This window comes from Terrapene carolina, unplaced genomic scaffold (assembly GCF_002925995.2).
Source record: "Terrapene carolina triunguis isolate 2854851 unplaced genomic scaffold, T_m_triunguis-2.0 Scaffold69, whole genome shotgun sequence".
NCBI classification, from domain to species: Eukaryota; Metazoa; Chordata; order Testudines; family Emydidae; genus Terrapene; species Terrapene triunguis.
The window spans coordinates 12,769,888-12,785,626 of record NW_020664420.1 but is presented as its reverse complement, the minus strand read 5'-3'; the positions used below and the strand labels follow the sequence as shown (position 1 = coordinate 12,785,626).

Sequence of the window (15,739 nt, the reverse complement as noted above, 5' to 3'; positions counted from 1 at the left end):
CTTAGATTTCCAATAATATGTTCAAATCATTTATTCAAAGAAGATAAAGTTGTGTGTATTCAACAGTACTTGACTGATTTATTTTTTCACTTCCTTCACAGGTCCAAGTTGCCACATTTCTTCATTTAAACAAGAGACCACTTCCTTAACAGCTGTATTATCTTAATCCCACATAAACACTTCTCCTTAACCCCTTTTTTGTAATATAAGACAAGTCTGAGTAGTTAAGAATCACAGACGCAAGAGATTTCAGCATTCCCGATTATTAAACAAAAGCAAAAAGTGCAACTTGAGGGACGACTCTCTTTAACATATCATTCAGAATGTTTAAAGCAGTATGTTACGAGCTGTAAATGTACAGCCTAGAGACTGAATGGCAATCTTCTCCACACTGTGGGACAATGCATTTGTGCCTAAACTTCTTTTGGAAAAAAAAATATAATTAATTTGTAAGTCTGAAAAAAAATATTTAATTTAAAATTGTAAACTTGCAATAATGAAAAAGTGTACTTCTGAAGAAAAAAATGAACGTTTTTGTTGGTGTGCTAGACAGCTAGTGTTTATACTTACTGGATATTAAAAGGGAAGCTTTGCTGCCCAGATATTTACAAAACCAGCAAACGTCCTAATGAAAACTGAAGTGATGACATTAGCCATTCCTTAGGGTAGGAGGAACAGATGGATCTTATAGACCTATGACAAATATATATATATAAATATATATATAAATATATATTAAAAATTTAGTGAATATGGTAAGCTTTTGTTCATTTGTTTCAGACTTTTTTGCTCCTGTAAAAAAATAGTACTGATTAACTTTTTTAAAAAGAAGATTTTACTGTAAATAAGGATTTTTTTGGTCTTATTTCTGTCCCGCTCCCCTGTTTTTGTTATTGTAACCTGTAGTGCCAACTCTGTCTCTGGAGGGGTAGTGCAGGCTGAAATGCTGACCCTGACGTTGCTTCTCATTCATAAGTAGGTAGAGAGTTGTTTCTCCAGTCTTTTAGGAACACAGGACTTTAAAGTCTCATCATGTGTAGATATTACAGGCTGCATTACTGAGACGTGGCAAAATGAGTTTGAATCGTAATGTTGCTCTTGTTGACCCTATTCTGGGATTTTCAGAGGTACAAGGTTAGAATGCTACAATGTTACCACTGTGCCTTCCAATGTTTATATCATCAGAAACATTACATAATCAAAGTGGCTGTGATTTAACAAACCAATTAAAGTGTTACCTATGTGTGTAGCCTAAATAGTGTGCAGTGAGGCGTTTCTGAATACACAGTCAGATTTGGGGGGTGGGGGGAATCCATCAATTGGGAAAATTGCAAGCAGTGTGACAGATTTGATTGACTTTCTTTTTTCATTCTTTTCTTGTTTTCAAGTGGATTACTTAAATGTAGACCACTTGCTGCCTCCTCCTTCATTTGCAAAATGCCAATATTCAGTCATCATGCAACATTATAACAAGCCTTATGAGTCCTAAAGCATTAAGTTGCACTTTCTTGAGGAGGGGGTAGGTGGGTAGTACAGTATTTCTCTGGCCAGTATGAATGAAGTTTTTACTTAACATATTTAATAGTAACATAGATCAAACTATGGCACAGCAACTCATCAGACAACTAGCTTTGAAGTCTGGGCACAACTGAACCAACTTCCATAGTGAATCTTATCATGATTGACTTTGGTGTACAGTACAATTAACAGATAGTGCTCCTAGTTAAGTATTTGTCAGCATCCTTTTGTCTCTAATTCTAGTTTCTATTTTTACAGCCACACAAACCTGGCATGTATTTTAAATAAAATCTCCCTGTTCAAGTAGATTTTCCACCTATCAGCACTGAGTAAATGCCATAAATCCATCAAAACGGTCTAAATGTTCCATCTGTTCTCCTGTTTTGCCAGTTATATAGTAATGAAAAATACATTTGTAAATTTTATGCAACAAATGGCAAACGTATCATTATTTTGAAATTGTGTATGTAAAAGTTATATTTTTACATGTAGACTCTTGTTATTATGTGTTTTAATACATTGTATCAGTTTTTTGTTTAAAAACAATCTGTGTGGTTGAAAAAAGTCTCATTTAAATGAAATAGTGAGATACAAGAATCTGAATTTTATGTTTGTTTCTGAAAACGTAAAGAACAAATATGATAGTTAACATGTGATCACCTTCTACATACCCATAAACATTTTGATTAGCTGCGTGCGTGTTGAAACCTGTAAATATGTTCAGTAGTGGGAAAATTTAAAATGCTTTGATTTGTTGATAAGTTTCTCAAATGTGGAGGTGGATTACACCATTAGCTATACACAATAGAGCAGCAGGCACAAGGTTAATTCAGAATTACAAATGAATATTATTTTTAAAATGCTGGACTTTTAACAGGCCTGGTTTATATGAAAATGGGTGTGATAAAGATTCATCTCACCCATTGTTAATGATAACTATGCTTTTGAGTGCTGGTATCCTTAAGGTTTCTCTTTATCAGTATCCTATGCATTGATATGAAGAGTGAAACAACAATGAACAAACCATATTTTTTGCAGGCAAATTGTAACCCAACAGATCATATTCACTTTTATCTGTACATGTACACATCAGGCTTAGGGAATGGAAATAGCCCTTTGACTATTGGAGAATTTTAAGAGCATTGCTTCTGATAACTATTATCAGAAAATGCATTATAAAACCAAATTAAGGTTTACACTTAAAAAATCAGAACAAAAATAAATGTTTACCTTTATTGACATTTTTAACAAAAATTGGAGTGGGGGGGTTTCTTCGTATTTTTTGTCTTTACATTTGTCTCTCACTCAAATTGAGTAGAAGTTTCAGTTTTTACCCACCAGTTTTGGTGAACTGTATCACTCAATAAGGTGGTGATTTTATAGCAAACTTCCCTTTGAGGAATAAAATAGCCTTTGAAGGGCAAACCTTCATCCACACTAGATTTAACTGTGCGGATACCTCGATACCACTCAGATTCTGGATAGTCTGAGATTAAAAAAAAATGAACAAGCAAGTGTGTAGTGTTTGATATTTTTTTTTCTTTTCATTATTTCCCATCCCAAGGGAGGAATTAGTGTCCCATGCTGGATTTGTCACAGGTATTTAGCTGATGACACTAAGATTGTAGAAGGCTGTGTATTATATGATAATAAACCTGGCTTAGAAACTCTTTAAGAAACACTGACTAAAATAGCAGCTTTTTAATAAATGATCCACCTCCACATTCAAGTAATTTATGACTATGCTGAATAGGGAATCTGTTCATCTAGAACTTTTTAACCATTTGTCTTCTGTGTAGCTGCAAGGAACACTAACGTTTATACAACTGTCAGTCCTACCAGTGATGCAACTTGTACTGATTCAGTCTTCCGATTCTTTGGGGGGATGGGGGGTGGGAGAGGATGGGGAGTCAGGGAGAGGAAAGTTTCATCTTTGTATCCACCAGGCAGAATCTGATCTGTGTCAAGAAGTGAACTATACAGTATATTGCCAGGAATGAAGAGATTTCGGCGGAAACAAGCACAAAAAATAAAAATTAGTCCACTGGTTGACTGGGTGGGGGGGAGGAGGGGAAGGGTGGAATATGATTAATTCCAACACATGGGGCACCATGGCCTTTTGGGGCCTTTTTGTTTTGTTTATGTTTTGTTTGTTTTTTAAAGACATGTTCTTTCTCATGGGACTTGAAGTTGATTCATATTTGTGCAGTGCTGGTTTGACCATACTCATTTCAAGTATTATAGACTTATGTAATGGTGAAAATATATGAACTGTGGCCTTTTTCATTCTTGTTACTTGTGATGCAATTAAGTGAAGATAAGAAAAAAAAAAACAGCAGAGATTTACCATGTATCAGTGCCTGGCTTTTTGTTATAAAGCTTCGTTTGTCTAGTGCTCTTTTTGCTATAAAATAGACTGTAGTACACCCTAGTAGGAAAAAAACCCCTAAATTTAAAAATAAAAAATATATTTGGCTTATTTTTCACAGGAGCAATCCTTTTATACCATGAATATTATGGAAAAAAATTGTCAGATTCTGAATATTTCTTCTTTGTAGATTTTTGGAATCATTCTGAGTAAAAGTTTGTTACTTTATTTTACTATTTAAAAGATGTTATTTTACCATGTGTTACTGAGATGAAACTGTATGGTAGCTTTTTTTTTTTTAGTTGTAGGTCGCAACAGGGGGAATTTTGCGACTGTTCACATAGCTACAGCAGTAAAAACAAAACAACAAAAAAAATGGGAAAAAATGAAAAAAAGGGAAAAAGATTTTTAAAAAAAGATAAACAGTTACACCTTGTTTTCAATGTGTGGCTGAGTGCCTCGATTTTTTCATGTTTTTGGTGTATTTCTGATTTGTAGAAGTGTCCAAACAGGTTGTGTGCTGGAGTTCCTTCAAGAACATAAAAAAACAAAACAAAAAACAAAAAAAAAATACACAGCTTGGTGTAGGCCATTACCTGTTTCTCATCTGTAGTTATTCGATGCCGTCATGTACATGACCGTTCCGTAGCAATAAATGTGCCATTTTTATAAACTGTTTCCGACACTTTTGTTTCATTTCATTTTGCATTATCCATACCCATAGGTGCTGCAGGAAGTGTATTGGTGATCACTATATGGCATTTTTCCCTCTGAGTAAACCAATGGCGTTATGCTGCCATTGTGGTGTAGGAAGTATTATGTTTCAGATGAGACGTAAAACAGGTCTGGACCACCTGATTATTAAAACTCCCATAGAATTTTGTTTTGGTAAAAGTAAAAGGTGTTCACTTTCACTCAGGTGTCTTTGCCAAATTACATCTTGGATAATTTCAATTTGCTTACTTAGAGTCCCGTGTTATTTTAATAGAAAACAGTGTTCTTTATTTGTGACCTAAATTGTTGTGTTGTGATGCTACACTGTAAACTAATTTCAGTATTTCAACCCATAGATGGCTGCACTTCAGTGTAATTTTAAATCTGTTGGTAATATTTGTAAAGCACTTCCAGGTCCTCTTGGATGAAAGTGCTATATAAATGTAAGATCATTTTCACTCTCATTATCATATAGCTCTGATTCTATTCTGTAAGTAAAACATCTGTATTTCAGCCATTGAAAGAATATTAAGCATGTTACACCAAGGAAGAAGTGTCATAAAAATTGTACTGGGACACATGGAAACCAAAACCAAAGCAAAATTCCTAAAGCAGTAACCCATTGGAAAAATACATTGAATCTGTAAAATTTGAAGCTATGCATTTGAAGAAATATAAACTGTACTAGTACTTTGATATGCTGCAGATTGCCATGTCCAGTCAGTTTTCACCTTACAAGATTAGTATTTCAGCTGTTTGGCAGAACTTTCTCTGCTACATTTTTGCATTTAGAGCTGAGTTAAGACCTGAGCTGAATGATCATTAGAAGTTGAATATTGTAAACCACATCACTATTTCATTGTATTAACATTTTTACAAAAATAACTTCTGGTTGGCCCTGTTGGATCTTATCAATCCAGATGTGTACCACAGTTTTCCAATTTGTACATACTACTTGCATCACATATTATAAAAGGAAAAGTTGTACAGATTAAAATGATTGTTGCATAAAGCACTGTAAGTGATATTTTTGTAGAATGGATATTGACCGTCTTTTGGAGCAGCTAGAGGTTCTGGTTGTACACAACATTTGTATAATATGCAATATATACATGAAATTCCATTGCAGTTTGGCATATAGGATTTATTTATCCTATGCAGTCGGTAAATTTGGGATCTTTTTCAACTATCATTCTCTGTATGTTGCTAGTGTGATGTAACAATTGCAATATTTTCACCCCAAGGAAAATGTTACAAAATCAGTTCATTAATGGCCCTCTAAAACAAAATGTGGGGACTTTGGTTTGAGTGTTCATATTTTAAAATGTCATGGAAATTCCAAAGAATTTGGATGATAGCACCTTTACTCTTACAAACGTTTTGAAGTGACGTGTTGTTATTGTATGTTTAAAAAACAACATAATAGAACCACAGCTATTTTGTCTTTTAATTTCACAACACTAAACAAGCCAAAGTAAGTGCTCAGGAATTTGTCGTTAATTTCAGTATATCCATTGTAATAGGTTTTCATAATTGTGTTAATTAAATTTGAACACTAGCCCTTTAAGTAGAAAGCTTTCTCCTTGACAGACCTTAAAATGATTAGAAGTACCTTCTAGAGGTCAAAATCTAGACCTTATAACTCCATCCGGTCTTTTGAGATCAGAGATAGAGGGAAGGAGAGAGAAGAACCACCACTGCAATACTGCACATATCTCTTATAAAGATACGGTCTGATTTGCAAAGGTGCTGCTCCCAACCGACTTTCAGTTAAACTTGTGAGTGCTCAGCACTTCTGAGGATCAGGGGCAGCCTCACGCTTTCTCTTCACTCTTCAGGTGATCTGAAGAAGAACTCTGTGTGACTCGAAAACTTGACTCTTTCACCAACAGAAGTTGGTCCAGTAAAAGCTATTACCGCAAACACCTGATCACTCTAAAGATAAATGTGTTTGATGTGAGGATGCTGTTGTGTGTGAGAAGGTTATTCTGGGAAAGCTAAGTCAGGGAGATGGAGGCTGCATTGCATTTCGGCATGTGTCAAGGGTGGTGGTCAATCTTATTTCATCTAGTGATGAGTTTCAGGCTTGGTCTGTCTCCAGTGGATACAAATCTTCTCCGGATGGGCAATATTTCATTTGCCATGGGGAGTGTGAGATCATCATTGCAGAAAGAGGTGATCTCATAGTTAACTAGGGGTTATGCAATGCAGATATTTCAAAATTAGTAGTTTCCTTGAACTGGACTCTGTTCAGTGAGGAGGCTGTATGGTGAGTGGCAAATGGGGGTCACATATTCTCTGTAACCTGTGTTGGTGAACAGACAATCTACTGCTTTCTGGAACAGATGTACCTTGGGGGCATTGGGCTTCACTCCTAGGTGTAAGGAATCACAGGAGATCACTTTTATTCACTAACAATACCTGGTTCTAATGCAACACTTTTATCCATAGAAATCAAACCACACTACCAGGAGATAAATATCTTCATCCTCATTTTATATATGAGGAAACAGAAACACAGAGAGTGAAGTGACTTACCAAACCCGGGTCTACTGATTCCCAACCAAGTACTAGCCTCACTAGGCCACACTGCCTCCCACTATTTAGATGGCTTAGTACATTTTTAGGAGCTTTACTAGGTTTTCTAAGGCATCCAGATTTAAACATTTTGGCAATCGGCAGTAACTAAATCCCTTTTTGCAAAGAGGGCTCTCAGTAGTCGACCTTTTATATTATGCCTTGTTATGACTTTTTTTTTAAATGAAAACTACAGATGTAAAGTTCCTTTTAAACAGAAGGAAAGAGTTAAAGGGATGAAGAGTATTTTTGGATCCCCTTTCTATGTATAAATATTGTTTGAACTAAGAAATCCCCGGCATTCTGTAGGATGACAGTTCTGGGGAGGTTGGCATGATATCATCATGCTTAAAGAAGATTGAAGAAGCACTTATATTGTGCGGTAATTCTAGATAGCCAATACATACATGCAGTAACTCAAGTATCTTTAAGATTGTAAATTTGTGAAGAGAGAATAAGCAGTGTAAAGGAAACTTAATGCGCCTTCGAGGGCTGAAAATCAGATGAGGAACCTAATGCTACTTAGATGAATTAGACCAGTGGTTCTCAAACTTTTTTTTTTCACGGACCACTTGAAAATTGCTGAGGGTCTTGGTGGACTACATAATGATCTTTCCAAATGTTGTTTGTACCGTTAGCTAAGTATTGTAAAGCGCTTTGGATAAAAGCGCTATATTAAAAAAAACAATAATTATTTTTGTTCTACAAATAAAAGCACACAACTCATATTTTAATATCAGTAGTCTTACCTTTCTAATGTAATGGATGTGCCCTCTTTCCCCCGCTGCGCCAGCCACAGAGCTGAGGTTGAGGAGGGCTGTCTCTACCCGGCAGCTAGTCCTGGAGCTGGAGAAAGTTGCCACTTTCTCTGGCCACCGCAGCCCTGCATATCCCAAACTCCCCCCACAACCTCTTCTCACCCCACTGCCCCCTCCCACTTACCCCCGATTCCCCCAAAGACCACCACCTCACCTTGCATATGCACCTTCTCCAGGGTCCAGGCACCTAATTAGTGGAGCCATGCCTACGTGGCTCCACTAATTAGGTGGGTGGCCCTTCATTCTTTCATGTGCGGCTGCCCAGGCACGCACCTTACAGGGAACTATCCATGGACTACCTGAATGGAGCTCATGGACCACTGGTGGTCTGCGGACCACAGTTTGAGAACCTCTGAATTATACCATATGGAAGAGACCTTCACATGCAGCAGGTGGCCATTAGGTGACCCAAGATGACCCCACAGTCAATCCTCAACTGAGCTGTTCTTTGTGAACTTCCTTCAATGATCTTTCCAGAAACTAGAGTGATGAACTGCACACACACCAAAAAAAAAAAAAAAAAAAGGGGGGGGGGGGGGGGGGGGGCATAAAAATAACCAAGTTTGCTATATAATTTTTCTTTATTGTAATAACAATTGGGGATCAAAAACCTTTTCTGATCGCAATACAGAGTAAGCTACTGTAGGCCTGAGTCTCTGTTGCTCCACACCTTTGCATCTTTGCAAAGTAGGTGTAAAATGCAACCATTCTGATTTGGTAGCATTTTACATCCATTTTGCATTAATGAGATGACTACACCAGGCATGAGGCAATAGAGAATTGATCCTTAGATATACTGCCAGTGCAATTGGAAAGGCTCTGGCTTTAATGAAGATCTAAAATCTGTTTACATAGGTCAGAAAAAGTACAAACTTTTAGACTAAGGCTTGTGTACACAGATACACCCAGAAAAATTATTTCGAATTAACTAAAGGTGTGAATTCAAAGTAGACGGATTAAACTGTATTAAATTCATGAGTGAATGCTGTTATTCAGAATTAAAGTGGCTTTAGTTTGGTTTAGTTTAATTCACATTGGAAGTGGAAAAAGAGAAACCGAATTAAGGCCACTTTAGTTTTGAATGATGGAATCACACAGGGTTTAATGCAGTTTAACTAATCCTCTTCAAATTCACACTTTAGTTAATTCAGATTAATTTTCCTGGATGTCCCAGTGTAGACAAGCCCTTAGTTCCTTATAGCAAGGAGCTTTATTTATTTAGTAATTACATTTTATATTAGGATATGGAATGCAGTTGGCCTGATCATTAGCTACTCTTGTTGTCAGTGCATTAAAAGAACCATTGATTAAATAGCATGACCTCTCCTTGAATTGGAAGCATAAATCACCAAGGTACAGAGCTGGAATCCCTAGCACAGCATGAATGTCTTTAAAACCAACCTCCCTATATTTTAGGTCAGCTCAAGTTGGTTAATGTACAATACCTGTTTCCAAGAGACTAGGGCTCTACTTCTCCATTGCCATTCATCTGTGCAAAAGGATTTAGATGTGGTGGCATTTTACATCCACTTTGTACTCAGTGTGCATACATGTAAATGAGTCCTCATGGCACAGGTCAGTGAAGTACCAGGGCCCTTAGAGACAGCAGTCCTGGAACAGAGAGAGGAAGGCATCTTCTTTTAATGTTTCAGCAGATTAATTCCTCTCAGCAAGACATTTATTTGTCCATCTCTGAGTGTATTTTGTCGAGACGAAAGATGCTGCACCATTCAATTCCAGCTCAGTGAGGGGGTGGGGGGGTGGGGGTGTGGGGGAATAAGGACCTCTGATAACTGCTGTGTCCTATGTTTGATTTAGGCAGTTCAAAAACTACCGGTGAAAATTGACTTTCATTATTTCTCCCTCGGGACAAGAAGAGAGTATTCTGTTTCAGATACTCCAGTCTCCGCAAAAGTGACTATAACCTCCTTCAGCTTAGGATAGGCACACAGACAATCCCTCCCAGCCTCCAATACAGCTGGCTATTCTGTAGTGAACAAAGTTCAGAGGTTTTACGGACATTATTGCTGCCTACGTCAGGAATATAAAGATGAGTTGAGTCATTGATTAAGTATAGGGAGGATCCATCCTCTATGAGAAGACAATAAACCTCCTGCATCGCTGGGCAATTGCTCTGGAAGACAACCATCCTGGAACCTAGTTAACAGGTGTAAGTGTAATTATAGCAGCCTCAGACATTTTATTTTATGATTCCAGGATCTAGCTCATGCTGCTAATATATACTATGAAGACTCTGCTCTCAGGATGGGGAATTATTTATAAAAAAGAATTCAAGAGTGCAGACTCTGCTTCCTAATACAGATATTTCTCTGTTAATTTCTGGGAGTTAAGGAACATTCAGAGTCTTCCTGAATTGTCAGCATGTTCCTGCAGGTCAGTGAACGCTGGTTAGACTATGAAGTTGAGTGACAGCAAGTCACCCAAGGGCTCAGCTCCCTCTGCCAAGCAGGATATGCGACATGGTCATTTTATATTATTTACTATAACATAGACCTTACTGAATCACAGACCCTTCAAGGGATGTGAATGTTAGTTCCATCTTCAGTAGCAGAGCTGGATGGAAAACTAATCACAGAACCTGGTACTAAGTAGAAACTAGTGGGCAACATAGTGCAAACATGGGAAACTCTGTCCCTCAACTTTTTTGCCTTAACATGGACTGTGAAAGTCATTAGATCCCAGTGGAGTAGTTTAATTCCAAAATTTAGGGAGCAAGGAAGGGAGGAACAAAGGGTGTGGCTCCCTCACGTTCCCACGTTGAGGCCACACAGCATTACCTAGGTTGCTTAAGTGATAAGGCTCGCTTTCTGTTGCTTATACCTTTCTCAGTGTTTTCCTTTTTCAGCTGTAATTTAGAAAACATGCTCGCAGGTAGTGGATTTTTTTTTTCTTTAGGTTTTATTTAGAAAACAGCTCAACCATTTTCAAGCATGGAAGGAGTGGGAAAAATACAGTATTTCTGCTAAGAAAAAAAAGTGACTTTAAAAACAAAAGCTCTAACATCTCAGAGGAAAGTGTTTGAAACTTGAAATTTTGGCAGGGACATTGCACCTAGACCCAAGATAGTTCTTTCAATGGTCTAGTGAAAAATCAAATTTGATTTGGTCATGTTAGAAGGGTTTAAAAATTAGCTGTATTCAAATTCACTGGGTTATATTAATTGATAAAATTAACAATAGCCAATTGAGAGGATGTATGAGTATGCACGTAAGAAAGTAGGTTTCTCTCAAAGAGGTTTCCCTCTTTCCATGTAAATAGTGAGGATACTTTCAGAAAGAGGTTGGCCTTTGAGGATTTGGCCCCTACACTTCCATATGATAAAAAAAAGGTGTTTATGAGATGAGAGCAATAACTCTGCCTCTTGGCTGCACATATTGTAAATACAGCTTGGTCTGCTGTTGTCTAGAAAATAGCTGAACATACAAGAATTTTTTTTTTGTTCATTTGGCTTTTTACAAGTAGAAAATTTCCATTAATAAACACCTGCATTAATAGAATGTTAAGGTTGCAAAGCTGAAGCACTCAAAAATCAGGAAATAACAAAAGTTAAGGTTGAAAACCTCTCGTCCACAGGAATGAACATGGAATTGGAAGCCATGAAATCCTGTTTTCCAACTCTGCTCCTGAAAGTAAATTGCTGTTTGGATGAAGGTGCGTCACTTAACCTTTTTGTTTGTCAGTTTATCTATCTGCATAACACAGATAATCTTTCCTCTACAGGGATGTGGTAAGAATTAATTAATTAAAGTTTAGGTGGAAATAAACTAGTTAAAGTGTTAGTGGTATGATGCTTACTACTATCTAGCTTTGTTAGCAATGTGTGTGTGCAAATTTAGAATGTGCAAACACAAGGCATGTGCACACAAATGTTGCTGGCACAATGTGCTCCTAATCTGGCCCCACAATAATTTGCCTTCAGTGTTACATCTGAGTACTCGGCTGTATCTCTGTTCAGAATACATGGTGCCCAACTACCATAGCAACATATGGGATGATTAGTGGGTACACTAGTACAAAATCAGAGACAACATTTAAAAAAATGTGGTATCTTTGGAACAAACCTAAGCTGAGATAGTAGAATCATAGAAACTAGAGCTAGTAAAATCCATTCCGGTAATTTAGTTACTCTTATGACTATTGCATTATTTATCTGTTATTGGCATAGCACCAGCATGGTGCTAAGTTCAAGGCTGTCTCTTATGTTATAGTGTCAAGGGCTTTCCCCAGTCCAGCTAAGTGAGTCAAACAATGAGGCTTCTTCTTCCTTTGGGAACTTTTGCACAGTTTAACAGATCTCATACTTAGATAATGTTTCCTGCTAATCACTTGGTAATGTCTATTGCTTAATTTCACCCAATTACCACTGGCTACACCCTCTCAGAGTAACCCAAAAAGTTCCTCTCCCTCCTTCCTGTTTCGAACCATCAATGACTGAAGCAAAGTGGGGATGCCATTCTTCTGCTATATTACTGGAAATTGCTAAATTCAAAATATTTCTTGAGGCAAGAAATTCCAAGGGGTTGTAATCATTAGATTGTTTCACTTCTGAGACCAAGAAACAGGCTCCATGCTTTCATATTTCAGCAAGAATTATTTCAAGTTTATTCCTGTTCTTGCCCTACTTGCTCTGTGGTCACTGATTCATTTGAACAGTCCTGCTTATATGATCAGATGGAGCTCTGCAGCATGAGCTGTTTTTTAAGCTTTTAAAAAAACACTATGTAGTAATCTGGTGTTAATCAGATTGTAGTCAGATATCCCTCCTATAAACCAATATGTATGTAAGACTAGGAAGTCTTATTACAACATTGGAGGATGGGTGAAATATTCTGTTGCATATAACTTGTCATTTGAAGAAATATCTTGCCTCTGTATGGCTCTGATCTTTTAAATGTTCAATCCTTCTCCCACTAAAGCCAATGGGAGGTTTGCTACAGACTTCATCTGGAATAGATTTGGACCTTAACCTATTGAACAGTGGGAGACCCATAAACCTAGCATCATAGAGCTTCCCTGGCTATATTAGTGAGAAAACAAAGCACAGATTTCTGGCTGATGTCTTTTTTTATTTATCAGAGATCTGGTATCTCTGCAGAAATGCAAATACTCCAAACCTATATCTACACTTATTAACTACTTTTCTAGCTAGTAAAGTGGGTTTCCCCTGCCAAAGGACAGCCGGTTGCAGAATGGGCTGACTTCACAGGAACCAGAATCCAATTTTTCATAGCAACACCTTCCTCCTCTGCATGTCTCCTCAGTGAAAGGATTCAGAGGATTCTCCCTCCTGTGTTATACTGAATCAGTCATAGACAGGGCAAAACCTTCACTTGTTGAAAAGTTCCTTTTTTAACCTTCATTGTAGTTGCCTTTGATGGTTTTCCTTTGAAAGCCTAAGTACTGAGCAAGGCTAAACAACTGAGCCTCATATTACATCAGCAGCAAAAATGGGTGGGGTGACAACTCCTTCCTGCCAGGATGGGCCATATCTCCTGGTGACTAATATTTATTCTGAGCCCATAAAGCATACTTTCAATATGAATGCATTATTCCTTAAATATTACCCATAAATACATCTCTAACAAGTAGTGAGATTTCTGTAGATACGTTACTCATTGTGGATAAATATCTTGTAAGATGTGTTTGGTGTAATGGGTTTGTCAGGTTGGAGGTTGCAAAGAATGGGGGACCCTTTGCCAAAGGGTCTCTATCTCACAGTATTGCCATGCTTTCTTTATCACAGAAACCCTACTCCCTTCCATTACATCTGTCCTCTGTTCATCATCTGAATTGTACTGTGTGTTTTAGTTAGCCTATAAGGTCTTCAGGGCAGGGGGCTGTAGCTTCCTCTGTGTTCTGTACAGGGCTGATCACACTTATACTGGTCAAAAATAACCATTCTGGTTTGATCATAACATTTGCCCTGTCTAAGGTGCAAATCCACCCCATACCTTATGCGTGCACAATGCCTGTTAGGCAGCAGGTCCAGTACAGTCCACCTGTATGTTAGAAGGAGAGAAAAGAGGGGGCAGAATGTAGGGAAATCATTGGGGGGGGGGAGTGGCTCTGCACATATTGGAGATAAGCCTTGTGAGGTTCCATCCATGATAGTGTAGGGGGATGTTTGCAGGGCATGATGTGGATGGCCCATGGAAGGGGCAAACACAGTGGATCCATGACTTATGTGGGTTCACCTGCAACTCCCTCCTCCCCAACACATACCCCTTTTAGAATAGGGTAGGGTAAGGTGCAGAAGACTTGAGGCTACCATTATGGAGACTTTGAGGACATGGGGGGAAAGATTCTGTATTCTTAGTGTCTGTGAAAATCTCCTGTGTGCCACCCAGATAGGGCCTGAGCCAAAGCCCATTGAAGTCAGCGGGAATCATTCCATTGGCTTCAATGGGTATGATCCGGCCCCTACTCTGAGCGTGTGCAGTAGCCCACATTTGGCCTTTAGGTGGTGGGATGCCAGAAGTTTTGGCTTATTGACACAGACCATCCTAGAGGCTTATAATAGGCCTTTGACAGAGTAGAATAGAGAGCTAAAGGAGGCTGGCTTTTCTAAAAGCTGACTTGCAAAAGAATTCCTGGATTAAGAACATCTTGGGTTTGGCTGCTTCAGCTAGTTTCCAGCAACCATTAGGAATACACTGTACGGTGCATAAAATGTCCCTCTATATGACAATGTACATGGTTCGTTGATGACTCTATGATTCCATTAAGTGCCAAAATCACCCCCCAACTCTTAAAAATTGCATATCACTGCTTTACTGAGCGACTGTGTAGCCCAGGGGCAAGAGACCTGGGTGTCCATTCCCAGCTCTGCCGCTGACATATGGTGTAACCGTGAGCAAGACACTTTTTGCCTCTTCGCGTCACACTTTCCTCATCTGCAAAATGGGGGAAAATACCCTCTTTTGCAAAAAACTTTGTGATTGATACATGGAAAGTTGTATGGACTATGATTACTATTACTCTACACTGGCTTTAGTGTGTACTGTATGTATATAAGCTTATTGCAAAGTGGTATATCTACTATAGTTTATAGTTACAAATACTTTGGAGAATGATATTAATGTATTCAGTGGCCACCAATTCTTCTCTCTTTGCATCCTTACAGTGTGCATAGCTGCCATGTCCATATTATTTGTTCTTTCAGTAAAAAGAAGTCAACAGGTATTATAAAGTATTATATGCATGGAAGAAACCCACTGTTAAATCTTCCTTGCCACTAACAGGAAATCACCAATTAAATTTGGTCCTACTTGTTACAAGAAACCTGCCCAAAATGTCCCCATGTCACAAAGATAAGCACAGCATCAACACTATCATAACACAACTTTGAAACAGATGTGTTTGGGAGCGCTCAGATACTTACGGAAATGTGCTAAATAACTGTAAGCCTGAGATTCAAAGAAGTCTAAAGAGGATTAAACCATCTGATATAGGCCAGAACTACTTTGCTGTTGTTGTTTTAACTTTGTCAAAACAGTGAGTCATTAGAAGGATTCCTGATAAATGCCCTGCCCTCCTTATATATGAAGAGAAAGATGATGCTAAACACTAAGCAGACAGCTTGTGCTACCTTTAACTAGTGATGCATTTTCTAAAGAGAATCGATCAAATTGCTAGTGGGTTAGGCTGAGCATTTGCTATCTAGGGCAAGCTAAACACAGAGAAAAGCTTAATAGACTGACTAATCCATAGAATTTTTACAAAT

General features: G+C 38.0%; 1 protein-coding gene across 14 annotated transcripts in view; it reads left to right on the top strand.

The window, feature by feature from the left end:
- The window catches only part of TCF4 (transcription factor 4), a 322,751-nt gene extending 318,187 nt beyond the window's left edge, over positions 1 to 4,564 (top strand). For all 14 annotated transcript variants that reach the window (XM_026649022.2, XM_026649017.2, XM_026649023.2 and 11 more), the window contains one exon: positions 102 to 4,564. The gene's annotated coding sequence lies outside the window, so the exon portion shown is untranslated. The remainder of the gene's footprint in view (positions 1 to 101) is intronic.
- The last annotated feature ends 11,175 nt before the right edge of the window (positions 4,565 to 15,739 follow it).